The sequence below is a fragment of the Serinus canaria genome, chromosome 1 (genome assembly GCF_022539315.1).
Source record: "Serinus canaria isolate serCan28SL12 chromosome 1, serCan2020, whole genome shotgun sequence".
In the NCBI taxonomy this organism is placed as follows: domain Eukaryota; kingdom Metazoa; phylum Chordata; class Aves; order Passeriformes; family Fringillidae; genus Serinus; species Serinus canaria.
Window position 1 is genome coordinate 69,341,912 of NC_066313.1, and position 27,669 is coordinate 69,369,580.

The following is a 27,669-nucleotide window of genomic DNA, read 5'->3' on the forward strand; positions in this document are numbered from 1 at the left end:
ACACGTTTATGAGTGGACAAACTATACTGCATTTAAATAAAACTTTGCAAGAAGAAATACTTCCAATGCCATCTGGCCTGTAGTAAGCATACAGTCTACAAGCCTAGGCAAGAACCCTCTCAATGGAATTATCCTGCTATTTTTGACAATATGGATATCTTAGCCACAGCACCACCTGCATCACTTTACAGTACTATTTCTGTTTTGATGGGTTAACCTTGGCTAGTGTTCAGGTGCCCAGCAAGTGACAAGAAAACCTCACCCACAGATGTCCCAGCGGGCTGGCTCATACATTCTTCTAGGTTCTCACAGAACACTGAAACAGAATGTATCCATGTCTGGTGAAACTCAGGCTTATGTTCATCTAAGGAATTGATATTGATATTGCTGCTTATACGGGTGTATAGTATAATAATAATAACAACAACAACAATAATAGTAATAGTTGTTGTCATTTTTATTGTTGTTTTCTGTCTGAGATGGATGACAATATTCAATGGTAAGGTTCATATATAAGATCTATTCACTGTGAATCATACATGAGAAGTGTTACACATATCTATTGCAAAAAGTTGAAGAAGAGAAGAGATCTGGGTGATGATGAAATGCCTGCTGGATTTTTCACTACTGAAACTGCATATAATGGAAATAGAAGAATTTAATTTTTACATGCAGGACACAAGCAGCAATTCTGACAGCAGCATAGCTCTGCAGAGCAGGCAGAGAATAAGGACACCCCCACCCAGACTAGATATGTGAATCTGCACAGCATTAGCATGTAAGCTAACAATATACATGTATTAGGTTTAGGAGGCAAGGTTTTGGCAGCAGCAGGGTTGTCTTCAGTGAGAAGACATCAGAACCTTTCTGCATGTCTGTAAGAGGTGGTTCCAGATGTGTCCAGGATAGATTCTCTGCTGCCCTTCAGCGATGCGGGTAGAACATCTGTGATAACATATGTAAGGAGGGTTACAGATGCTGCACATAAGCAGTTAAATACCAACATGTCAGTGCACTGCCCAGTTTTTTCTCTCCTCCTTACTAAGCTTCTGACATGAGGGGGAGCCAGGAGTGAAGTATGTAACAAATCATGAGACCACAATGTGAAATGGATAATTTCCAAGACATGGGATTTTCTCCTAAAAAAACAGCATAGTCACAGCCTCAAAAGCTATATCTTTCTGTTAAATTTCACAGCCACTAATGACTGAATAAATTACTAGGAGAAAGCAGAAAGCCAGCCAGAAATACAACAAAAGCAGTATGACTGAGTTAGTTTAATTTTCAGTGGTAAGAGGAATAAAAGCAATATTCAGGCAAGATATTAAAACCAGAAAGCTTCTATTTCTATGCAGGTTCCATTACTTACATGAACAGCAGCATTTCTTCCTTATTAAGTACATTACAATTTAGCAAGACATGTCTATGACGTTAAACATTCTAAGATTTTTTTTTTTTCCAGTTCAGTTTTGGGGAATGTTTTCTTCTTATTATTTTTAGTCAATAATTTAGGCTGAGAAAGACCTTTAAGATCATAAATTCAGCTGTAAACGTGATGCTGCCAAGTCCATCACTAAGCCATGTCCCTAGAGTGCCACATCTACACACCCTTTCCCATTCTCCACCACTTCCCTGAACAGCTTGTTCCAGTTCTTGAAAGCTCTTTTGGTGGAGAATTTTGTTTCTTAATACATAATCTAAACCTCCCCGGTTGCAACTTGAGGCTGTTCCATCTTGTCCCATCCGGTTACCAGAGAGAAGAGGAGGAGCCCCACCTTGTTACAGTTTCCTTTCATGTAGTTGCAGAGTGATAAACCATACCTTGAGTTTCCCTTTTCTCCAGAATAAACGACCCCAGGTCTCTCAGCTCCTCCACAGATTTGGTCTGTCACTGTTTTCAGTGAAGACACGACAATACATCTTAACACTATTCACCACTGTGATTCTCCATCATATTCTTGACGAATCATTCACAATTGATGCATTTACTACAGCATTAAGCTTTTTTCCTGGATGAGGGTCAAAGCTGGCAGCATGACTTGTTCTGGATAATTTTTCATCTTGTGGTGTAAAGGATGATAGATTAGAGCATGTGCACGCATTAATTTTTCTTGGACATCCTGTATGTTCCCAGCTATGATCTCCATTTACATGTTAAACAAATGTTTTAAAGTCTTTCATAGGTTTAAATGTGGCAGTGCAAATTGTACAACTTTCATATGCTTAGTAAGGGAATGCCTCATACTTTCATCTTTTTTTTTTTTATCTCAGTACTGTGGTTGGGAACATAAAGGGCTGGCATGCAATTATTTGTTACTAATAGCTACTTACCCACCTGGGAACTTGAAAATAGCCATTTTATAATTACAAATATGTTTTATGCCTTAAAAGTACACCTGCCAATGACATAGCCAAATTGCAATACATGGGTCACATTCATTCTTCATGTTCATTACGAATTAATAGTAAAATTAGTGTACATTTAAGCCTAGACAGCAGATGGCATTCAATGGTACAAGCATGCTGCACCATATGTCTGCAAAATGCTTTCAGAAAGTACTTGACAGTTCCCAACATTAAAAAATAAAATTAGATAGTAAAAATTAGTTATAGTATGGATATAATTTAACTAAAAATATTTTAATGAAGCCACTGAAATTTAGTCCCACTCACATGTGGTGTGATGAGAACTAAATTGTCAAAAATGTTTGCAAAGTTAGAACGCATATTTTTTTAATATTCAAAAATTTCTATTTTCATTTCCTTAGCTTTATTTAAATTAAAACATTTGTGTTGAAAAAAAATAAACTTCAATTAGTAATAGCAAAAATTTCATAATATGTGTTTAGCTGTCATATTTACATGTTAATTCTGCATAAATTTAGAGGTAGGTATACTTACATGTCGTGCTTTCTTATCCATAATGCATGGAGTTCACTATCCTATCTGGAACATCATGGCAAGTGTTAGTATTGCAATTTTCCTTTTTTTTTTTTTTTCAAGTGACAATTTAAATTCTTTGAAAACAGATGGGTCTGAAACATTTTTCTGCACTTACATTAAATCCTATCCATCATAAAGTCTAAATTATTCTCTATTGCCATAAAAGGAATGTGTAACAATCCCTATAGCAAAAATGTATGAATCACATCATACAGAATGTAATTCCACAGATAAAGTTCAGAGTTTTGCTTCACCGAGCCAGAGGGGAAGCCTGGTGGTCAGAGGGTTAAATGAAAACAGCTCAACTCAAGTTGTAAATGATGCATTTGAAAGACAGACAGTGAAATATGAAATAAGAGTCTTAAGTCTGTGTTGTGGAAGTTGCATAGTGGGCATCTCTCTGAGGAAAGAAACTAGTGCTCCTTTGTCATAGACTTTTTAAAGCATCTACTATGTTTTTCTTCATTAATACCTCATAAATGGAATGGCATAGAGTCCTACAGACACTAGATGACAAAAATAAAAGACAAAAAAAGGCACTTTTCACACTTAAGGTTTGGGACATTGTTGTGGCCATTATGTGACTCATAAAATCAAAAAGTGTATCTTCCAAACATAAATGTCAAAACAATGATGGATTTTTAATATGCATAAACCAGTGTCTTTTTTCATTAAGAAAAAAGTTAAACTGTATGTACTCTCATACTTTAAACTAGAGAATTTATTTGGATATTATATTTTGCTAAAAGAGTGCTCTCAGATTAATGGTAGCACTTTGTCTTATGTGCTTGGTACATAAATGTAAGGTTAAAACCCTCTGGACTAAAGAAATATGAACATTTGTATGAACAAGTGGGGATAGACTGACAGATATGTAAAGATACAGACATCTTTTTACACATATCAATGACAATTTATTAAAAAAATATGACCCAAAAATATCCTTGCAATATAAAACCAAAGGTAGATTACTGAAGTCATCTTTGAATCACTGCTGAAGAAGTGAGAAAAACCAGTGGTGAGAAAATGAAAAGGACAAAGTAAATTCCATATAATTATGACTTTAAAAAAGGTAAATTTGTAAGAAAGTTCTGTAATTTCACTGGGCTTTTTTTTAAAGGTCTCCTGAAGGTGAATGCAGATTTCTAGAAATAGTGTATTCTATATTTTCTCAGTGGTAGAGAGGACATCATTAGTGTTATTAATGAACATTCATCAATAGATTTATGCTGCTTTTCAAGCAACTCAATCATATAAAAGAATACATTCCTTTACCTGGCACATTTTTCAAGCCACTGCAAAGACTGATTTGCATCTTTAGTTCTCACAGGATGTGACAGGTTGTGAATGCTTAAACTGACAGCAGACTGTGAGTAATAGCTAACTTTCCTCCTACATTGCTATTGTGTGTCTAGGAAATCAGAGACTGTCAAAGTCAAAGAGTAAACAAAAGATGGCATTTACACAAACTGTCCTACAATAAGTCCTTTAACAACCTTTTCTTATCAGAAATATTAAACACCAGGGACAGATAAAACTGGTCAATATGGCTTTCTACACCTCCACTGCAGAGAAAGAACTTTCAAAGTTCCACAAAGTGGTCATCTCCTCTCATTGAATCCCTCCATAAAAGGGAAAGTGTATTTTTTTCTGGAGTATTTCACCACTGACATATAGTGAGTAGTTCATGTGGTTCATGCAGGCTATTATAGCTATTAATGCTAAATAGCATTATTTCAGATGTCTCCATCTATATTTTGAAAAGAAATACCCTGTTACTGCTGAATTGCCACTTTTACTCTAGGGATATTCATCATGAAAATAACTGTGATACAAAAAGTAGCAAAAGTGGCAGCATCTTCCAATTACACAGCAATGAATATGAACATGCACAAATTCCTCTCATTTTCTTTTTAAGTTGTTAATACAGCAAGTACTGTCTTAGTCTTTGTAAACAAGCAATTCTTGTAACACTTCAAAGCTGACACTGTACTCCCTGATGTGTCTTCGTTCTCAGACATTCTCAAGCTCTTGTAACACCATTCCTAGAAGTCTTGAACTCCAAAAATATTATAGGCCCCAGGGTCACAATCTAAATATGTGTTCTAGGACCTATTCTGATTATTTGCATAATAATTTAATTATCTAATGAAATCTAATGGATTTATTTGTTCTGCAAGTCCAGTGTCTGAATCTGAATTACAACGCACTTTAATATAAATCAAAATATATCAAATCATAAAGGAATATGTAGTTAATCAAGATTACTTACTGACATAGTATTCCAATGTTATTTGTGATTACTCATGCCAGAAAGTGGGTGAATAACTTTAGTGTGACTTTGTCTGATTTCAAGTTGCAGGCATTACGTGTTATGATGTTTCCTTCCAAAAAAAGTCCTTAGTTCTGTTTCAATTATTCTCTAAAATAACTTGAATTTTATTCTGTTTTAACACATAAAGTCTTATTTCTTGACTACAGACATTTACAGCTTGACAACATTGTGAAAAATCTTTGGTTATCTGGGACATCTTCTCAGGACTGGTGCATAAAACACAGCAATCCAGATCACTCTGGCTCAGTAGTCATAAGTTTCCCTACAGCAACACAAATAGCATTAACTACCCATATTTAGGTAATTAAATTATATTTCATGAGGTCAAGACATTTGTTCAAATCACTCTCAAGCAGTGTAAACTCCTACATTTGTGGTGCTGAATAGCTCCGTAGGCACTTTGCCCACTTTCTTGCCAAGGCATAGCATTCAATTCCCTCGACATAGGTGCCTAGCACCATTCTGGACCCCCCCATGAAGTGTTCCCTGAAGGAGGTGTATATCTTGGATATACAATGTGACATGTGCCAGACTTGTACAGATATCTTGGTAAAACTCAGAGCATCTCAGATGACACCTCATACCTATGTTTAGGCACGTTTAGGCAACAAATTTCCCCAGATTTTCATAGTCTTGGCACTTAGACACTGGAGTTTCCTAGGGGCACCTATGATATACGCCAGTGTATAAGTGTTGGAAAGTAATCCCACTCCTAATAATGTAAGGCATTTCTAATGAACATTTCTCTTTAAAGCTACTTTATTTAAATAACTTGGTTAACAACTGTTTAAAGTTTCATTAAATTCTCCAAGCATTTTTGTGGCTTGCATCAATTTCCTAAATTTCGTAATTCCATTTAATATGCCAAAAATATTGTAACATAAAGAATGATACTTTGCTAAGAGTAACCTGGGAAATATGAAAAAGAGTCAGTGACCTTCTGTGATGGAGTGACTACCTGGGTGAACAAGGGAAGGGCTACAGATGGAATTTTTCTGGACTTCTGTAAAGTCTTTGACACAGTCCTCCACAACATCCTTCTCTCTAGATTGGAGGGAGTTGGATTTGATGTATAGACTGTCAGGTGGATAAGAAATTGGTTGGACAGACAGCTCCAGAGGGTAGTGGTCAATGTCTCAGAGTTGTCATGGACATCAACGACCATAATCTTCCTTTCTAGACTTCTAGAAATCTGGAAAATTTGGAAATTTTAACAACAATATATGAAAAGCTATCACTTTAGTTCCTGTGTTTTTGGTTTCTGAAAGCTGCCTTGATCCATGCCATAATTTAAATCAGCATAATGGTGCTGTTAATCAAACAGGTTTGCAACAATATCTAGGAAACATTTTACTGGTTGATAAAATTAAATACCCATCAGAGTTAGGAAAGAAAAAGGTGACAGTAACCTTTCTGCTGGCTGTTGCTGCACAAATCCCCATCAATCTCTTTAGAACAGAGTTACAACCTGTGTAACATCATGCCCAATCAATTAGGAGCAGTCACAGTGGCTGGTTTGTAAGTTGTTGGACTGTATCTAAAAATATATCTAAAATGTATCACATTTTTTAATGCATTCTAAGACTGTACATATCTATGAAAGGTCTCCCCAGCAGTCATCTTCCACTACTCCTGCAGCAGTACAGGATTCTTTGATCATCTTCTTTCAGCAACCCTACTGTCTGATCCATTCTAAGCTATTTTGTTTCAGTTTCCAAAGTTTCAAACAATTTTGATCTTCTGACTCTGAGCTCCTAAGATTATTTTTGCTTCAACATTCAGCTCTTCCAGACACTTAGAATCATATCTTATAATATTTTGGCTTCATGGGCTAGCATTTCCACTGCTCCAGATAATTTAACCCTATTCTTCACTGTGTTAAGTCAGTAGTTTTTTTTTTTTTTTTTCTGAAACAGTACTGCACCTATTAATTTCTATTGGGTGCTTTGATTCTTTGCTGTACAATTCACTTCACTCTGCCACTGAAATTATGATTTAACATACCTTTTGTGTTTAAGATGAGAAGGTTTTGTGGAAAGTACAATCAAGCAATGCTTCCTCTAGAATATAATTTGAAACTTTTTCTCCCCCAATAAGTCCTGAGGGAATAATGAGAAAAATATACGTGTTAGAAAGGTAGCTAAGAGGAACAGGTAATAAAGATTGTGGAACAGAACTTGCTAGAGAGAATTTTTATAAATTACCATTAGGAAGTACCTTAACTAGTACAATATTAAACTCAATTTTGCCTGGAGGTAGAATAAGGACAAAGCTATTAAGAAAATGTTGATCCATTTTTAAACACCACTGACCTTTCCAAGAATTATATTTTGCACTGGGTATATTTCCATGTTTTCTTACACAGTGCTATTTTATAATGTATGCAAGGATAGAAAGGATCAGATTAAAGCAGGCATAACTTACTCATTATTCATCACTTAGAGATTTTTTGTCTCTGGATTATCTCCAACCTGATTTCTAAGTGAAAAGTGTCCTCATTTGAAATTCCTTAGGCTATAACACTCTATAGATTAGAGTATAGAAACACAATAAATAGATGCAGATTAAATTGTTTTGAAGCAGTAGAAGACCTAGTAGATATAACAAATTCCCACAGGCAATTATTGCTGACTACACTAGTGACAGTAGAGTGTTTAAATAACATATTTACAACTCTGTTTTACATTTCTGAATTACAACACCTTACAACACAGCACTATAAATATATCTGGTTTCAGTTAGGCTAGGAGATGAAAGGTGATTGCAGGGTTTTAAAGTTCATTAAATAAGTGACCTCACATTTTTAATTAATTTAGTCATGGCATACTGCAATCTATTATTGATAATATGTTCCAATTTCTATTTATTATTAGCCTTTTCTGTACTTTACTTTTTTAACAGTTATCAAAAACTTTAAATACTGATGAAATTCATATTTTAACTGTAATTAGAAAAAAAAAAAAGTCCTGTCCTGTCTCATTCTTAAATTTGTCCTTTGAGGACATTTGATGAGACAATCTGTATCGTGACTTCAGGAGTTTGATGGATCTATTCCAGAAACTGAAGTGAGGAACTTTCTCTTCTGTTATTATTTGAAAAAATGTGTGGAAGAATAAAAATCAAAATTTAGTCTCATGCAGATGGTCTCAGATACCAAGCTATTACAAATTGCTCTAACACATATATTTGGGCAAGTAACATTTAAATGCTTAATATTAGCTAGGCTGAGTTTAGACTTGGACTCAAAAACTGAAACTCAATCCATTTAATTTTCTGAATTTTGTGTCATTTAATAAATAACGTGTTGTAACTTTACATTAAAATATTAATAATCATTTTAGTCACATTAATTGGAGTCTCATCTAGAGGAAGTAAATTTTTGTAACACTGCAAGAGCAAAATACAGGAGTCTTCTTTTCAACCCACCAATGCCTTTGAAGTTATACATGAAAAGCATATTATTATGTAGGTTTATAATTTTTAAGATCAAATCATCTTCATGATTTGAGCTCAGAAATTTCACTATGCAATAGATAAATTAAAAGTTGAATACTTCAGATCTGAGCATCACATTCCTAAGGCCTGTTTTTAAGTTAGTAATAAGAAGATTGAAGATTTTTATAATGGGATAAAATGGTATTGAGAAAGTTTTTCAAACTGCTGTTTTCAGGGCTGTCTACAACTGTAGCACATACTACTACTAATACACAGGTACAGGAAAATCAACATTAAGTACTAGCTTATATCCAAGCTGTATATTCATAGTGTACATGCTATAGGATATAATCTGTCTAGAAAGTATTTAACAACATATACCTTATACAATATAGATACAAACAATCTAGAAATTTATATACACACACATATAAAAATGTTTGTTCTTTTTGTCTTATTATAAATGTGGCACATCACTGTTTCATTTGGTTTTTTGAGACTCTGACTCAGTTTGCCTCATCACTCTGTTGTTGATGTCTGAGAAACCAAAAAAATGTAACATATCCAACCATGCAAAGACACAGTCTGGAGACTAGAGTGCAAATGGGTAAAGGCAATTTTTCAGCTTAGGGTGAGTAACAGAATGGTTTTCATTAGAAGGGACCTTTTAAAATAATCTTGTCCAAACCCCCAGTTATGTGCCATGACATCATGCAGTGGCTCAAGTTGCTTAAAGCCTTTGACTTGATTTTGAAAAATTCCAGTGGTGGGAAATTTACAACCTCTCTGGGCAATCTGCTCCACTGTCTCACCACTCTTGTGATAACAAATTTCTGTTTAAACCTCTTTCAGTTCTGTTGCTACATGCCCAGATTAAAAAAAAAATCTTCTACCAACTTTCTTATAAACACTTTTAAGTATGAAAAGGCTACATCAAGACGTCCCCAGAGCCTTCTCTTCTCAACCTTTCCTCATAGGTGATGTTCTGGACTACAAGCCATTTTTTGGTCTTGCTCTTACAGGTTCATGTCTCTCTTATACTGTGGGCCTCAAAACTGAATGATAGAGGTGAGACCTCCTGAAAGCAAAGTGGAGGAGGGAGAATCACCTCATTCAACCTGCTGGCCACATTGCTTTTTATGAATATCTGGCTTTTTATGACTGGCTTTCTAGGTGACAAACACACCTTGCCACAACTCACATTTAGTTCTTCATCCATCAACACACCCTAATCCTTCTCTGCACTGCTGCTCTTGATCCATTATTTCGCAGCCTGCATTATTAGTGGCAATTGCCCATCCAGGTGCAGGACCTAATTTCATTGTTCCAGTAGAGATACTTGAGGAGCATCACTCAATATTGATCTTCCTTTGGGCCTAGAGACATTGATCATAACAGCTCTTTGGATGCAGGCTTTCAACCCACTTCCTTATCCATCTAAACACTCATCTCTTCCATTCAGGGATATGAATCTTCTCTGAAAATTATTGTAAAAAATGGAGCATTCCTATGTAGGGAGTGATAGCAAGAATCCAAAAAAGGAGCTTTGTAGTGGTGAGCCCTCTGTACCTCTGTGGAAAGCATCTCTTTGCAGAGGAGGCACAGTTTTAACCTCTCAGAGAAATTAGACAAAGTGGAAAGATAGTGGAGAGTAGATGAAAAATAAAATAAAAGCAATATATTTTTGAATCCATGAATCTTGATGGCTTTGTGATACTTTTTTCTATGCCTGTGCTATGAAATTATAAAATAGAATAATCTGCATCCCTTCAAAGCCCATAGAGAAGCATATATTCCCTCCTTTATATAGAGGGAAAATATCAAAATTCCTCGGGGACAACTTACATAAATCTCTAGACATATTTCTGCCTGAAATCAACAGGAATTTTATTAGCACTACATCAATTTTCCAGCAAGTGAACAGATGACCACGTGGCTTTTGAAACATCTGTGTGCAAATGTGAGAATGAATTGTTGCAGGAGACTTAGCAACCTAATCCCTTTTGCAATGGGAGGTCATTGTAGAATTTGATTCATTGTGACTTTAGATCTCCTATCTTTTGATAAACAAGTTCAACAGAAACTTTGACTGCATTTCATCATTTAAGAGAGGAAAAAAAAAAATGTTTCATTTACTCAGTTATTTGTGAAAATTCCTGGGAAAAAAATAAAATTCACCCCAATCATTTGAGTGCATTAACAGATTACTCAAAATTTATGTCAGTTCTTGCTAGCCAAAACATAAAGCTAAAAAGGATCCAAATAATGACAGAAAAAAAGCCCCAGCAATGCAGGAAAACAAAACAAAGCTATGGTGTTCTCTCTCTACCTAAACATGCTGTAATGGAGCTAATCTGAGGTTCACCTCTGATCTGACATTTTTCTGAAGTGAAATGAACCATTTTAAGTTTGTTTCTTACACAGTTTGGTAAAAAGCACTTTGTTACTGCTTTGAAGAAAAATCTGGAAGCACATGAAGCAACCAACAGATTCTTGCTCACCTCTTTGGTTAATTTTAGTTGAACAAACCAGTCACAGCAAAACAGAAAAAAACTCCAAAACCACAGGAGTGCTCCATCATTTTTGAGTAATGATCCTATTTGCTTTTTCTTGAGTTGAACATCCAGAAAGCAGTGGAAATAATGTGTTAATACTATATTTGGCTAATATCTGAAAGTGTAGCTTAGATGGCTTTATCCTTGATAAAAATGTAAAACATTTTCAAAATGTTATGTGGGTGTCTGATAGGACTAATGGTGAAGTTGTACCAAATATCAGTAAGACTATAGTAATAGGGCATTATAATGGAAAATAAGTGCAGAGAAAATAGTACTCCTACAAAATACCTTTAAAAAAAATGTATGCAGCTTTCATGAAGATATTCATAATTTATTTATGTATAGATATTTCTAAATGGATACAGATAAAGGCATATGCATATATATATATTTATATATATATTTATATTACAAAACAAGAAAGGTGATCTGCACGATACAGATAATTATGATAATGACAAAAGAATAGAGTTGTCCCTTAAAAATACAACTGAAAAGTGTTCAATTAGCTAGTAGAAAAAAGAAAAATATCATACTACAATAGCTGCAGTGTAGTAACATTAATAATACAATAACACTCACATAACACTTTTCATGGGCAGAGCAGACCACACAGCAGCTTACATGCAGGTATTGCAGAAAGGCTGCAGTACCAATATATCCACCTTACAGAAAATGAGGTCTAGAGCTGTGAGGTTCCTTGTGAACAAGAGACAGAACCAGGAATACCAATAGGCCTCATGATTCCTTCCTCTATGCTGCCTTTATAGCTGTTAATTCAGTTCTTGCCATAAATTTAAAAATAAACCACAACTACTCACAATAAAAAAAATAATGAAAATTTTGCTAAGCATTTTTCCAAGAGTCATAATTTTTCACAATCTGCCAGTTGTTGGCTTAATATTAGTTTCAGCCTGTTACTAAGACAAGAAGCTCACATGATGCAACTACCATATGAAACTGAATGCCTCACTTCAATCAGAAACTTTGCAGAACATTTTGCCCTTTGCTGTTGGATATACCCATGTATGAGCATGACTTCCTTTGCCATAGATTTGCAAATCTCACTCTATACACGAGTGCATGTTAGTCAAATAAGTGCAGTTACAAAAATTATGAAACAACGTCTAAGCTCAAGTGATCTTTATTCTGAGGAAAATAATGTACTAGATCTTCTATTCATAAAGCTCTGTGGTGGTTCAGGAATAATTTATACCACTTTTTGATTAAGCCATTGTGTTCTAGGCATAGAAAACATAAGCCGTTCAGGCATAATGCTAAAAGAGTTTTTTATATCACAAAACAAGTAATATCTTTTAAATGCCTTGCTACAAGAATCTGTAGTATCATTTGCTTCAGCATATATTTTTATTTAGATCAAAAAATGTATGTTTTACCTAGTAGATTTTCATTATTTGGTAATTTCTAGTAAGTGTGACAAATTTATATTACTTATACTGTTTATATGTTCCAAGGTGCAGCATGGTATTTCATCAGATATATTGTCTGGAGTTTGGCTAGGATGGAATTAATTATTTTCCCAGTAACTGGTACAGTTCTGTGTTTCAAATTTGACATGAGAATGTTGAAAACACAGTGATGTGTTTGTTGCTAAGTAGGACTTTATCTAAGGCATAAACTTTTCAGGTTTCCATGTTCTGTCAGTGAGCAGGTGCACGAAAGCCAGGAGTTAGCACAGCCAACCAAAGGCTCTCCTATACATCAGAACATCATACTTTAATTATGAAACTGTTCTTATTTCAACCCATGTGCTTTACTCTTTACTTTTTTTTTTTTTTTGTCTCTCCTCCCTCTCCCACCACAGGGGCCGGGAGGAGGGAGGGGAGCAGGGAGCCCACATGCAAGAGAGTGGTACTTTGTTGTTGACTGGGATAAAACCTAAATTTATGCCTACCTGAAATGCATTTTAATGCCCTTTATAAACTGAAAATTGTCAGCACTAAACTAGCACTAAACTATGGAGTTAATATTAAATAAATTTATCCTTCTTGAATTTCAATAAGGTTTTTGACCACCTTTATTTTTTAATATCTGGTGATGCTTGGCATAAGTTTAGCTCTTCTTCAGTAGTATTTTTCTAATTAGTTTCTACATCCCATGTTCAGTCTATGGGTTTTTATTTCTTCTTAAGTGTAGTTTGTCACACTTTTGCCATTCTGATTTCTCGATTTGTGAAAACTATTCCAGTTTCTAAGTGAGTTTTATTTAGCTTGATATTTCCAGGTAGATTGAAAAGTATTTAATGGTAAGTACTTTATGCTTTGTTTTCTCTTTAGAGTTTACAATACTTGGCTGCTTGTTAAGAACAAGATTAGCATAGCAAAAAATTGAGTCTGTCATTAGACAACACACTTTTAATGCACTTCAATGGGCAGTACCAATTACACATAGTACTCTATTTTTATATGGAGTTTGTAAGTGCTTGAAAAATATTTTTATTTTTAACTTCTCAACCCTCCATTTTTTGCAAAGTGGGGCACAAAATATCCAATTCAGTCTTCCTTCATTTTGTTAAAAGTGTTAAGACTAGTACAGTTTGACTACTCAAAAGTGTCTCTGTGACTTTGCATGTTGCAGGCCACATGTTATGTTTCTGAGATTAGGACTTGGTCTATATTTACTGTTTCCAGCCGATAATTCAACTTAAAGGAAAAAAAAAAAAAACAAAATATTTTTCACATTTTTTATAATTCAGTGTGAATTTTATCTGAAAAACAAATATACTTACACAATACAAACGTATTCTATATCCTGCCGTTGTTTTACATTCCTGTGTTTTCTGTGACCTGCATTCATTTATGAAAGGGCTTAATGTGCCTCAGTTTATATTTCTGCTTTACAGATCACATATCACTTGTATTCAAAAGGTTACAGACAGGATTTGCCTCCAGATGCCAACAAAATATGTCAATAACCAGCTCGCTACATTTTTGTTGCATCTTTCCTATTTGTTTATTTTATTTATTTTTTTAAGTCTAGGCACAGTGTCTTTCAACCATTGTCATTATTTTCTCTATCAAACTTTTACAGAATACAAAGACACACAATTGTGTTGTAACAGAACACCATCATCTGCTATGACTCATGCTTCTGTCAGTATTGTAAAAACACCAGGTCACCTAGAAACATAACTTTCCACACTTTTAACCTGCCATTAAAAGGTATCTGGATCATTCTGACCTGCCTTTATTAATGTAGGCTTTTTCCTAATCTTTTCTTCCTCTCATCTTTCACTGAAAATCAGACCTCAGGGATGAATTCCAAAGGTGCTAAGTACCTGCACTTTGCATTGACATCAAACTATAGATCACTAGGATTTATTTTTAACATATGATTAATTTAATTTGCAGCCTAATTTTTGCAGACCTTGTGCAATAATTTTATCTATTAATCCAAAAGATAGCCCAAAAAGTGGTAAGCAGTATTTTCTGCCGCCAGAATGCAGAACCTGAAATGAACATGAAAAATATTGCAAGTTGAAGTCATGAGGAATCTCACAGGGCTATATTTGTAATACGAGGTTTCTATCCAGTATATTATTTTTTCTCCACAAAGCAGAAATGAGGATTTTTAGTTTCTCAGTTTTCTCAATTCATCTGCCTAGGAATTCACATACAATCAAAATAATCAGAAGAACAACTCTTGGGAGTCTGGTCTGATAAAAAGAAAATTTACATTGATTTTTTTTTTTCTGCTTTTCTCACCTTTTCCTACCTCAGTAGTTGCTCCCTGACAGCCATCACAATTGCTTACCCTTGTAAGGTCCTGTATATGTGTCTTCTATGAATGTGTCCTGATGAAAATGGTTAGACATTCTTTTCCCTTCATTGATACAAAGAGTTCTCATTAAAAGTTTTACATCCAGATGTCTCCACATCTTCCTCTTTTTTAAAGGTGTCCATGATTTACTATAAATTGAAAGCTGATGAAGTTTCTGAGCCAATAATAAGCAGAATGAAACACAAATATATTGAATCAAATGACTCAAAATCTTCTTGATTCTATAATATAGTTACTAAAACTTTGGAAGTTCTCATAATAATTTTCTTAATCTAGATTGTGATTGCTGAAAATTTCTGATTGCAACCAAAGTTTCTGAAGAGTTGCAGAATATTTTCCTTGAGAACTGAAGAATAATAAAGAAAAAAAGTTGTTTCAGACAGATATAGGACTGGGAGATGTGTCCAGAAGCAAGTATCTATGCTGGAAATAATATTTTATAACAAATAATGTTTGTTATTGCCAAATAGGGCAAATTTAGAGAAACACTGTTCTTTTGCTTGGATATGAACTTTAATAAGAGTTGCACATTTTCATGGCCATATGTTTGACTTCAGAAGCCAAATTTTTGGAGTTCTACCTAGCATTGTAGAAAAGCTAAACTCTTGGGTAATTGCTAAGCAGAATAATCCTTGTGACAATTTTGTCCTTGACACTGATGTTAGCCTTAGAGATTAGGTGAGCCATTCAAGTGATATCTCCCTCACATCGATCAGATTGAAAGAGAAACCTGTAAACTAGCTTTCAATCTCTTTATCTTCAATGCTGTGATTAAAAGAAATCCATAAGCACTATCAGAATCTGCCTCTTTTCTAAGTCAGATTGGCAAATTCCATTAACTTTGCTGGATGTCACTGACATCAATCTCTGTGGATTGAAGTATTGAACAAAAATGGCTGAGGTTTATCACACCTTAATGCTGTTGAGTGCAGATGCATACCCAGGACTCAGAAATGTTGATCCATTCAACTCAAGTCTAGTTTCTTCTCAAGAAACTAGGATAGAATCCTTATGACAGGGAAAAACAAAATAAAATTTATAGTTTTATCTTTTTTTTTTAATGGTTTTGGTGCGAACGATTGCCTTACCTTTTTTTTTTTTTGGTGTGTGTGTAAATGATAGATGCCTCTCTTGAATGTCATGCAGAATTTCCTATTTCAATAACATCTCAAGGGCTGGATGTTCTTTTTTGCTTTTCTCTCTCCTATAAATATAACTGCTTTCTTGAAATAAGTAAACAAATACAGCAAACAAAGAAATAATCACATACACCCTTTTTACCTCTTAGTGAAATGTAGGATCCTGCTTACAAAGAATGAAGGCCAGAAAACTGCCAAGAACAGAATGTGCATAGCAGGTGACTCATGTTAAATCAAACATCATTGATTAACTCCACAGGAATCCTGAAATCAACTAATATTTACAACAGTCTGCCACACCAGTGATTGATTATGGCTCAGCTATAGCCAAATACAAACATTTATGGAAAGAAACAAGATAGAGCTGTAAATAAAATGGGACAATACACACAGACACACACACAGATTCCCAAAAGTAAAACAACCACACTAAACCTAAAACCAAGATGAGTGCAGCCAGCAAATACTATCTTGTTGAGAAACTAAAGACCTGGGAACAATTTTAGCAAACAAAAATGCTCTAAATTCAATGAACAGGGTATGTCTTTTTCTCTGTGTACCAGGAAAAAAAAAAAAATATGGCCATTGTTATATACATAATTACTTTCCCCTCATTCTTACTCTAAACAAGTGCTGTTATACTTGATGTACCTTAACAACCCAAAATTCTTCAATGCTGGTTTGAAACCCTAGTCTGAAGTAGTTAGGTTTTGATCCCTATCTACATGTTCCAGGAAAATGAACATCACTTAAAGAGTTATGCAATCTGACAAATGAAATATAAATAAAGCTATTTAAAATCTTTATTTCAGTGACACAAAATAATTCCTCTTTATATCAGTGTCTTTGAAAAAAGAGTAGCCATTTATTGTTTCAATGGATGAATATGGAAATGATTTTTAATTCTAGTTTACCAAGACCAGTTAAACTTCCAGTATATTCTTCTTCCAACACGTTAGCTTTAAGTTTGTCTCATTTCTGCTAGAGTTTTAAGGCTCAGATCTAAGTTGGAATAAGCCATAACCTTTTAATCTCCTAATGTTTTAAAATTCATCCTGCAATGAAAATATTATGTATAAAAGAGAAGGGGCACCCTTTAAAATATTAATGGAAATAATAATAGAAACAAAGCTGCAGTTCAACTCAAAGAAATGAAAACTGTCATGTATTTTATTAGTACCTTTGAGCCTGAGACCCATTCATTTGAATCATCATGTGTAAGAAATATTTACCAGTAAAAATGGTACAGAGCTATGTCTCAGGAGCCATCACTGATTGAGTGATGAAACACATCTTGAACTGATCCATGACTAAAAATTAATTCTTCAAGCCAACAAAATCCTTTCTCTGATTTCTGTCATCAAAACATTATCACTGTAGTATCAAAAGGTAGTGTATACACCCAAAATTCACCATGAAACTGAGGATAGACAAACTAGTTGTAATGAATGAAATACATAGATTTCACTGGAAGGACAGCTGCAAAATAATTTTCAGTATTGAAATTTTAGCTGATAGCTTGAATTTTGTTCATCCAAAGATTTTTCTGCTATTTTATTTTTCAGGACAGGTACTAGTAATTTTAGTCAAGTAATTGTCACACTGATTTATTTCACATAAGCATATCTCTGTTTTTGACTCCATGTTAAGATTATTGTGGAATTTATACAGAGAGTTTACCAATTCAAAGGTTCATGACTTGAAGGAAACATACTGCTCAGGCTTGTCTTTCTACAGGCAGGTTGATTATAAGCAGGTCGATTAAGCATTATTTTTAATGTCCCCTGAAACTTTAATTTTAGGACTAGACTTCAAATGCTTATAAAGTCATTTATTCAGACTTTAACAAATTAAATTAGGTTACCTCAAGCTGAAACTCTTGCAGTGCTAGGGGTACTTTTATCTTTCAACAAAAATACTTCAGCTTTTTAATGAACCTAAGGAGAAACTCTGTGGGTTTCATGTTTTGGGGTTTTTTAATGCTAGTAGGAATTCTGGCAATCTATTATTTGAATGTTGTTATGGGAGCAGGCTATTGGATAGGGATTTGAAATCTGGCAGCAAATCTATTTTTTTTTTTTTTTTTAATTCTTGTGAAAATTCGTCCTTGTTTGACCTAGTTACAAGCCTGGGAAACACTGTAGTTTGTGTATTCTTAGTATAGACTTCCAAGAGGTTAAGTGTTAAAACCTCCATAAAGTACTCTAAAGCTTTCTACAGCTATTAGAAATGTGCAAGCTGCCACTTGACATCTGGCCAAGCATTCCGGGTGCAAATCCATCATGCTCTCCTCTAGTGACCATTCTGGGTGAATCTGAGATCTGATTGCAGAAGAAAAATCAGGAGAGAAATCAAAGTGGCTTTTTTTGTGTGCTTTCAATAATTTCTTGCCAGAGAAGAATGATGTTAACTTTGAATATGCTTAAATAAAAAAAAAAATGGAATTCTACAAGTTTAACATCAGCTGCTACTCAGCTCAGGGGAGTTTTATGTGAAGTTTAGTGTTTTTGTTCTACTTCTGTTTAAAATCTCAGAACCTTAAAAACATAGAATCTGGAAGTTAAACTTCTATAGAATTTGGAGACAATGAGAAATCTAAAGAGAAGGAACAAGATATGGGCTCACTTTACAAAAATATTACTTGCTGTTGGAAACTTAATTTGCTAATTTATACAGTCATTGTGAAATGCCATTAAAAGCTTCTGGATATATTAATTTTCTGAAGAGACAATAAGAGGTATAACATTAGAGTTGATTTGCAATTAAGTCATCTCCCGTGGCAAATTTTGAGATGTCAAAATTCGAATAAGTCTCACAGTCTGAAAAGAAATAAAGTCTTAGTAATTTATTTGAAGTGAAATAACCACAAACTATTTCATCATGCTATTATCTATAATTAAAATATTACTTGCATTTATAAAAATAACAATAACACATTCATTGTATTTTAATCATAAAATAAGTAATGAAAGTGATGACAGTAGTATGTTTCAACCAATAATTTGAAAATAGAAGAAAGACCATTTTATGAATGATGATCTAAAAGTAAATTTTAAAAACAATCACCATCTTTATAGCTTTTTGAGAAAGAGTTTCACTTTAATTTTAATTTATTCATAATAATGAGTCAATATTTTCCATTCTGTGGAACTTTAGCCTTGTGTTCTCATTCCATTAGGGCTCATAAGAAGATTGTTTTAAACAAAGACTTTATCAACATGCATGGCTCAACTAAAATGTGTCATATTTTGTGTCCCCCATCTGTAGTAAAGAATAAGACACTCTTTCAAATTTCAATAATTTTCAGTCACGGATACCCTGAGTTTCCAAACACTTTTGTATATTTTCTCACTTCTACAAACTGTGCCTATAACTAATGACATAATAATTATTCTATTTGTCTGAGCTTACTTATTTTCTTCAGAAAGGCCCTTATAGATGGTCATTACAGCAGTGGACTTCTCCCTTTTTCTGGTCTTTTTATTTTTTCACAATGTCAGCAATTTAATAGATTCAGTGAAAAACTATAAGAAGAAGGTGAAGATAGATTTAGTGAATTATGTAGGGGAAAAGGTGTGGGGGAAATTTGATCCAAAATAAATATAGAAATAAATATTATTATTATATTTAATAAAAATATATAAATACAACTGACGTTATTATTAAATAACCTAATGTTTATTATATTAATAATAAATATTAATATCAAGTTAACATTAAAAGTTGATATTTTTATGAATAAAACCAATAATTATCCATAAGGAATCATGTGAAGGTTTGCAAAAGGGCTCATTTTTCCAAAGAGTACTGCTCACAGCTGAGTTTGTCTGCTACTTAAAAAAAAAAAATTGGATAAACCAGTGGAAAGAGCCTTAGTCTGTCTTACTCTAGCTGAGGAGCTACTAAATAGCAGTCATGCTAGCTTTCACTTGTTCCACCTCTGTTTGTGCCATTCCAGGATTCTCAGCTGCAGCCAGCTATCTAGTTAATCAGTGGTAAAACTGGAAGGAAAGGACTCCACCAAGAATATTTTCAGACCTGATAAGGTAGTTGAAGTGAAAAATGGCTTGGGCTGAAATAGAATCACAAAAACTAATCTTCTACTTTCAAGGTAAAAGGTCCAGCCATCAGGATAATTAATTTTCCTAGTCTGGGCTGTTTAATGAAAATGACTGGGATTGTACCCCTTTATGCTTGACAGAAGGCCTCCTGAATTTGTGGGGAAAATCAGTCCACTGGCTGTATTGTCTGAAGGGAGCACAGACTTTTATGGATCAGGACAGACTTTGCACAGCAAATTCCTCACCAGGCTGTGTCTCCTCTATCTGGGAATGAACTCCTAATGTAGATACCATAGACATCACAAGGAAGACAGAAATACTGTGTAAATTTGTTTGTGCTCTCTTTGCATCTACCTCAAAATAACAAAGTAAAATAAGTAAAATAATCCATGCAGACCTCAACTAATTGGTTTATGCTATTAGCTCTAGCTCTTTGACCCACTGACACCTGGCTCACTGATCAATGAATTACAATCATGTCTTAAGAATCTGATGATTTTACTCTGAAAAGACTATAGCTTCTTCCTACTCCCTTTCCCAATAAGAAATCAAGTCTTAGAAGATAAACACAGCCTCAGAAATTATGCACTATCATGTTTTGATTTTCAGCATACTCACCCAAAACTGAAATAGAATTCAGTTCCAGATTGTAAATACCTAAATTTAGTAGTCTACAATCTGGAGCTGTATCCCATCATTAAATATAGATTTTTGCAATCTGGAATCCCACTCCTTGTTACAGAAGTGTAACATCCAGGCTTCCAAACAAAAGCTATTAAGGTATTAGAAGGAAACTCTGATGAGCTAAGATCAAAGTACCCACATTGCATAATTTAAAAATTTAATGATTGAGAGGATTACACAGAAGCAAATGACAGCTTGCTTAGAAGGTTTGTATAAATGCAACACATGCATTTATATATATAAATAGAAATTATGGAACCAACACTGTCATTTTCCATAAAGGAAAATTCACATAATATTAATACAGAGAAAAAAGAGTAACAAAAAGACACTTGAGAATAAGGAAAAGGAAAAGGGCTTGGAAAAATGTCAATATGGGGAAAAAATAAACTTAGAGGTGTATTCACTTCAAGCAGCATTTCATCTCATCCTGTCATATCCTTTACCACAATAAGATGATTGACAAGTTTATTTTAAACTCCTGTATTCATAATGATTTCCAAGTGTGAAGACAAATATTCCTTTCATAATTCTTAAAATACAAAAAATGGTGGGAAAATTGTCTTCTACAAAGATTTAACAAGATTAGGTATCCATGGGCTTTTAAACACAAAGTAGATACCTCTTTCCTCTGTATGCCACAAATATATCCCTTTGCACATTCTTGAATGTAGAACTGTTGCAAAATAGTCAGATGCAATGTAGGAAGTAAAAAAAAAAAAAAAAACAACCCAAAAAAACCCCACAAACAAACATCTGAACTATAAAATCTTGGTTATTTTGAGAAGGACGTCAAAGTTTTCATCAACCAATTGAAAACATTAGGGCTTAGCTAGACTTGTCTTGATCTGACATGATTTGAGCCAGGCTAAGGTGTACCAGCAATTGTCTAACAGTGAAGACAATATATCCTTAATTTGCCTTGACATAGTCCTAGTTCACGGCAATACCAAGTTTGATATTATCTGTGTGTGGTCTCCAATTGAAATGTGCTGTAGAAGGGTACAGAAACAGGATGATAACAGAAATCAGATAATACCTGAATACACATTTATTACAGGTAAAAAGATCCTGAACGTAAAATACTCTTCAAAACTACCAAGTAGGTGTTGACCCAAAATGTATAAAAGAGAAGATAATTGCAAACATGATCACTTATAGGTATAACAGTTTCAACTGAGTGTGTATCTGTGTAAATCAGAGATTGTGGTGAAGGGAATATTAAGAAGTGATAAATCAAACCAGTTTCAGGCTTCCAAACATAACTTTACAAGACTAACATTGACTACACCCACTACCAAAATGTAGTTTGAACATTTTTGTATTTTAAGTCATAAATCCTTTAGAGGTTTATCTATCTTACACTTTCTTTGAACATCCAGTATTCACTGCTAGTGCCACACCTTCCTGATTGCAATGGTCCTTGATGGTCTCAATCCCTGACCCATCAGGATGAAAAATCCTTCAAGGAGAGAATGCAGAGGAGCAGTGTGTGATTTTTTTGGCTTCATGCACCAATTTGGGATCTTGTCCTTTTATTAGATAGCTAATTTCCTTGGCAAATGCCAGCCTTTGGCACCAAGTTTGGTGGGGTGAGGTGGGGGCTGCTTTACCGTTCCTAATAGCTGCCTTATTCTGTTCCTTCATTTATATTTTTTAAATTTCATTTTCCTTTTCCCTTACTTAATTGATGCTCCTTTCCTTGAAGTAAAAGCTGTCTTATCCCTTCTCTTTGCATTGAGCTTCTTCAATGACCCACACTGGACTGCCACTGAGCTCTTTATGCTTCTGGAGCCTCTGCTTTTGATCTGTGTCATATTTACAAAGCCCTTTCTATTACCCTACACATAAGCTGCACATTATCAAAAGAGAAACTTCATACCAAGCCCACACAGCCAGTTCCCAGGGTAAACTGATAACAGCTAGCCAGGACTAGGGTCTTGCACAGTCACCCTAGGCATAGCCAATACAAGGGCTGTGTTCTGTCATGGGCAATGGCAACCCTATATTTCATGGGACCACTAACAGTAACAATGGCTCTTGAGTTATACTGCATTGGAGGCCTAGTTTTGAGGATCATAAGAAGCTTCAATTAGATTTTCTTTGGTATGCTTCTAATTTAGGAGTGAAGGAAGCATCTGTATTACCTAAAAAAATCAGAATATACTGATTAATATTACTTCAGTTATGAAGAGAAATGAATTAAACATTTACATTATGCTTCAGGTCTGAAGCACTCTGAATATAGAATGGAGTAGAAATGGGAGAGATTTCTTCTGAGGGTGTGAGCCTGACACAATCTTTTTTTTTCATGTTTCTATTTTTTTTTTTTCTGTTTATGCTGTCAGGTAATAAAAATGAGATATGATTACTTAAATAAATACAGAAAACTTCTATATCTCAATTAGTGTACAGTTTAGTTTTTTCATTAAAAGAAGATACTGAAGAGAATGTATTTTTACTTGGAGTGGCAGGGAACATCAGTAATGTCATTAGTATTTGTGTCTCATAGGCTATACCTCATGAAGCCATTCTAAACAGCTTATATTTAATTATGTTCTTAAGCTTTTAAGTCAAATTTACATAAGATAATAAACCCATTCTTCTAGGACATGACCAAATTTCTACATTTTACAAAGAACAAGTGTCCATTCAAATTTCTTACTGAGTGCTTAAAGGGATCACCACAAGCTGGAACATGCCAGATCAGTTCCTATCAAAAAATACCAAGATAAATTTGTACCATATCAAGAATCATGTTCCACACAATACCTATTATTTTCTTTGGTTTCTTCAGCACAGATGTGATTCTCTCTTTGAATGTGATTAATGTTAATTTTATACTGATAAGTGGTCTGATACTGTGGTGCTGATAGTAGTCTGATACATACCCAATGCAAATTACCTTGGAAATCCATCATAAATTTATTTCCTAGTTTTATTTTCAAAGACCTTTGTTTTTGCCTAGTAACACATTCATTTGTGACTCTTAATGGTCTTCCTATAAAATGTGGATAAAAATCTTTTTTACACTGGTTTTATGATTTATTATTTCATTAAGTAAACAGGTTTACTGCTTAGTTTGTCTTTTTTATATATGACCTTAATAGAATATTCACCATCACATTTCAATGACTTGAAAGATGCAACAGAAAATACTGAGCATCAATGTGCAGTTTTTTATTTTTATTGTGTCTGCTTTGTTCTCATTATCTTGTGCTACAAAAATTTATGTGAAACAGCAAGAAACAGTGTACTACACTGTATTTCATATTTCACTTTTGGAATTAAGCAGAAAATTATGTTCAGGATATGTTTAAGTTTGAATGATTAGGCCCTTTGAATGAGTTTACCTGGTTAACCTGGAATGTTCTTTTCAAAAAGGTCAACCATTCCTAGAGAGACAATAAATCATGTTTTTACCCTTCCAATTTTACCCTTTTACCTCTCCCCAGTCCTGCTGCTGGGGTAGTGAGTGGCTGCAGGCATACGGCATAGCTGCTGACCAGGGTTAAAGCACAACAAATCCCTATTTTCTCAGCACTAAAGAATAAATGTTGCAGAAAAGAGATGTACATTAACTTATTAGCAGTTTATCTACAATTAATGTACATTACTGCAGTATTTAATTCTTTCAGTAGTCAACTTACAACAAATGAATGATCATTAGTTTAAAAAATGGCTTGAGAAATAAAAATCAAAGATGGCAAATTTGGTTTTATTTTCAACAAATTTTTAGGCAAAGAACAGCACTTGTAATTAATTGCAAACACCAAATTTTCAGTTGCTACTGCTTCAAAGGCATCGTTTACATTAACAAATTATTAATGCATTTGTTTATAAACAGAATGCTCTGATGAAATTTTTTTTTTTCAATCGTTTTATCCTTAGAAATCATTGGATATTTCACAGTGTAGGATCTGATCTTCAAGGCCTTGCTCATCTGAGAAATCCTTGCTATACAAGTAATTACATCCTCTGGTAAAATCACTGGCTGCATGAGTAAAATGTGCATGATTGACCTTTTTATTAAGCTATTGCCTGCTTCACAAAATGGAGAAAAATCTAAGAGCTCAAAGCTTCAACATGTCAATCAGGTTTTTTCCATGGATTCCAAGAGAAGACAAGCAGGGTCTCAAAGACATCAAAAGAGCATTAACCATAATCTATATTACTGACTCCCAGAAAACTTTGACCCTACTCAGTCTGGAACTTTGTCTCTTGAAAATATACCAATTTGGTCTTTATTGAACATGGTGAACTTTGCTGTCACATCTCACCTGGAAGAGATGAGCTTTTACAGGTCAAAGAACAGAACACAGCAGGTTAAACACAAACCTTATTTCAGTCTGTTAAGTAAAAATTTAATATGTATTGCCTCTTGTTAAATTTCACAATATGAATGGAGAGTACTCTCAGGGTTCAGAAAAAAAGGCAGTCAGATGTGCTCATATTCAAAGGTGTTCTTTTCAGAAGCTGTTGGTTCTTTGTACATTTTTGCACTTAAGAACATGTAGTTGACACAATATTCCTATATGTGTGATAAGGAAAGGAAAAAATATAGTTCTGGTCTGACTGACACAGAAGTTAGAGGTACTGCAGCAGTATCTAGCATGTCATAGTGCTCTAGCTGTACCCTTTTTGATAGATAACCTCAAAAAATGTTTCATTCAGTTTTAACCCTTTAAAACTGTAATGTTGATATTATGGTTTAACCTCATAAATCTTGAAGTTGCAAACAATTATCAAGGCCCAGTCATTTCAAATCTCACTAAACTATATGTTCCCTTTGAGAAAACCTAGGTAAAATGAATAATGATTTCCTTAGTAGCATTCTGTTCTCCTTCAGAACCAAGAGTACATGAGTTATAGTCTGTCAAGGACAGAATTCCTACTCTGCACAAAAGAGTAGTTTTGAATTATGTAATTTAGAAGATAGCCAAAAGTGCTTTGCTTGATACCATCTGGAGGAAGTCCATACATTACTTAGTATAGAAGAAGAAAAATTTTACTTTTCTTTTCAGATCTCTCCTTGATTAATGTTCCTAATATTACACTGATAAGATTATGCTGAAGGCTGTAGAAGCTACACATCACTTTACTTGACTTATTTAAAAGAATCTTAGCATTACTGGAAACACTAAATAAAAGACAACTTATATTTTTCTGGTTTACACTCCTTTTGTGAAGAAGTTACCAATTTTTTTGTACTTACAGTGTATAAACCCTATGTTTACACCAAATCAAATATAAGAAATTTAGAACCTTTTAATTTAAACAATGAAAATATAAATAGATATGCATACATACATCAATTCTGCATTTCATGTTAGGTTCTTGTCATCGTTTGAGCCTGGCGCAATGCCAGTGCCCCGACGAGATCACCTCCTTCCCTGGCACCCACTGTGAGATGTGATCAGAGACAGAGCAGAGCAGGCTCCAACTTGAGGTTTAAAGGAAAAAAACTTTATTAACCTAAAATTACAAAGGAAAACACTAAGGAAAAACACACAAAACACATAGAACCCAAGATGAAAACCTTCCAAATTTCTTCCTCCTCCCCCCACCTAGATTTCCAATTCCATTACCACCAAATCCACCCTTTAGATAATCAGTTCTCAATTCCTCGAGAAGAGAGGAGTCCCTCTTGCACCACAGACTTCCCCAGGAAACAGTCGAAACTTCTCGTGTTTCCATGTCACGTGTGGCACCGCCCGGAGAACATTTTGCCATCGTGACTTCTTCCTTCCATGTCCAGTGCTCTCACCACTGCACATGGATCAGAGCTGCTTCTAGGGTTTTTCCCTTTAAGGATACTTTGTCCAGTTCCAAAAAGAGCACAGTCCCTCTCCTTTTGGGACACTTGTCCCCCCCAAATTACACCCCCTGGGGCCGAGGGGTCTCTTGAACAGAGATCATCTTCCTCTTCCTCTTCTTCAAAGCGGAGGGCACCACCACCACCCTCCTCACCCGTCGTCTCTGTTCACTCCTCCACATCACTGCACTCTCCTGGCTCTGAGCCATCGCCTCCCCCTAGAACGCAGTCTCTGTGTCACAGGAACACAAGGGGTTCTGCTGTGGCTATACAAGAAAAGTCCAGCCAAAGGCCACTCCATCATCTCCTCCCACCTAGGATTCTTCTCAACATCCTCTCAATCTCATCAACTTCAGGAGGAATCAGCATTTGCAAGGTTTCCATCCTCCCCAGAAGGGTTAAAAGTCCCAGGCTCTGCCGGTTTGCTCCATGAACTCCCACGCTTGGCTGCCCTGCTGGGCACCCCCCCCTTCTCCTTCACGCCGGGCCACTATCACAGGTGCCGGCTCTGGCTCTCTCCCTCTCTCCGGGGGGGGGGGAATGGAGGATGGCTGCCCGAAGCCCTTGCAATGTTCTCCTCCACCCTTGGGCCCAGGCCTGGCCTACCTCCGGCCACATGGCTCCCCTCCCCCCCTGCCCAGCTCGGGCGGGCAGGGGGGTCTGCTCAGTCTCAGCAGAACTCCCAAGAGGAAGTTCCCCGGGGAGATCACAGCTTTTAACCCCTGTGTTCTCAGAGGCGTATCCATGCCCTCAGTGGACAAACCAGGTGCCAATATTAAAATCTGAACACTGATTGGCTTGCCCACACCATCACAAAAACTTCATTTCCTTTCAAACCACGACAGTTCTCAAAGGCAAATAGAAGACACACATACCCTAAACCACAGTAAAGAGGGAC

The 27,669-nt window shown here is 35.0% G+C and overlaps 1 long non-coding RNA gene across 1 annotated transcript; it reads right to left on the reverse strand.

The window, feature by feature from the left end:
- Nucleotides 1-542: 542 nt before the first annotated feature.
- On the reverse strand, nt 543-27,456 carry LOC127059525 (uncharacterized). The gene is made up of 4 exons (XR_007777447.1): nt 26,267-27,456; nt 7,283-7,377; nt 2,902-2,946; nt 543-945 (listed from the first exon to the last, which is right to left on the reverse strand). It is a non-coding gene; the product is annotated as an uncharacterized LOC127059525 (long non-coding RNA).
- Between the last annotated feature and the right edge of the window lie 213 nt (nt 27,457-27,669).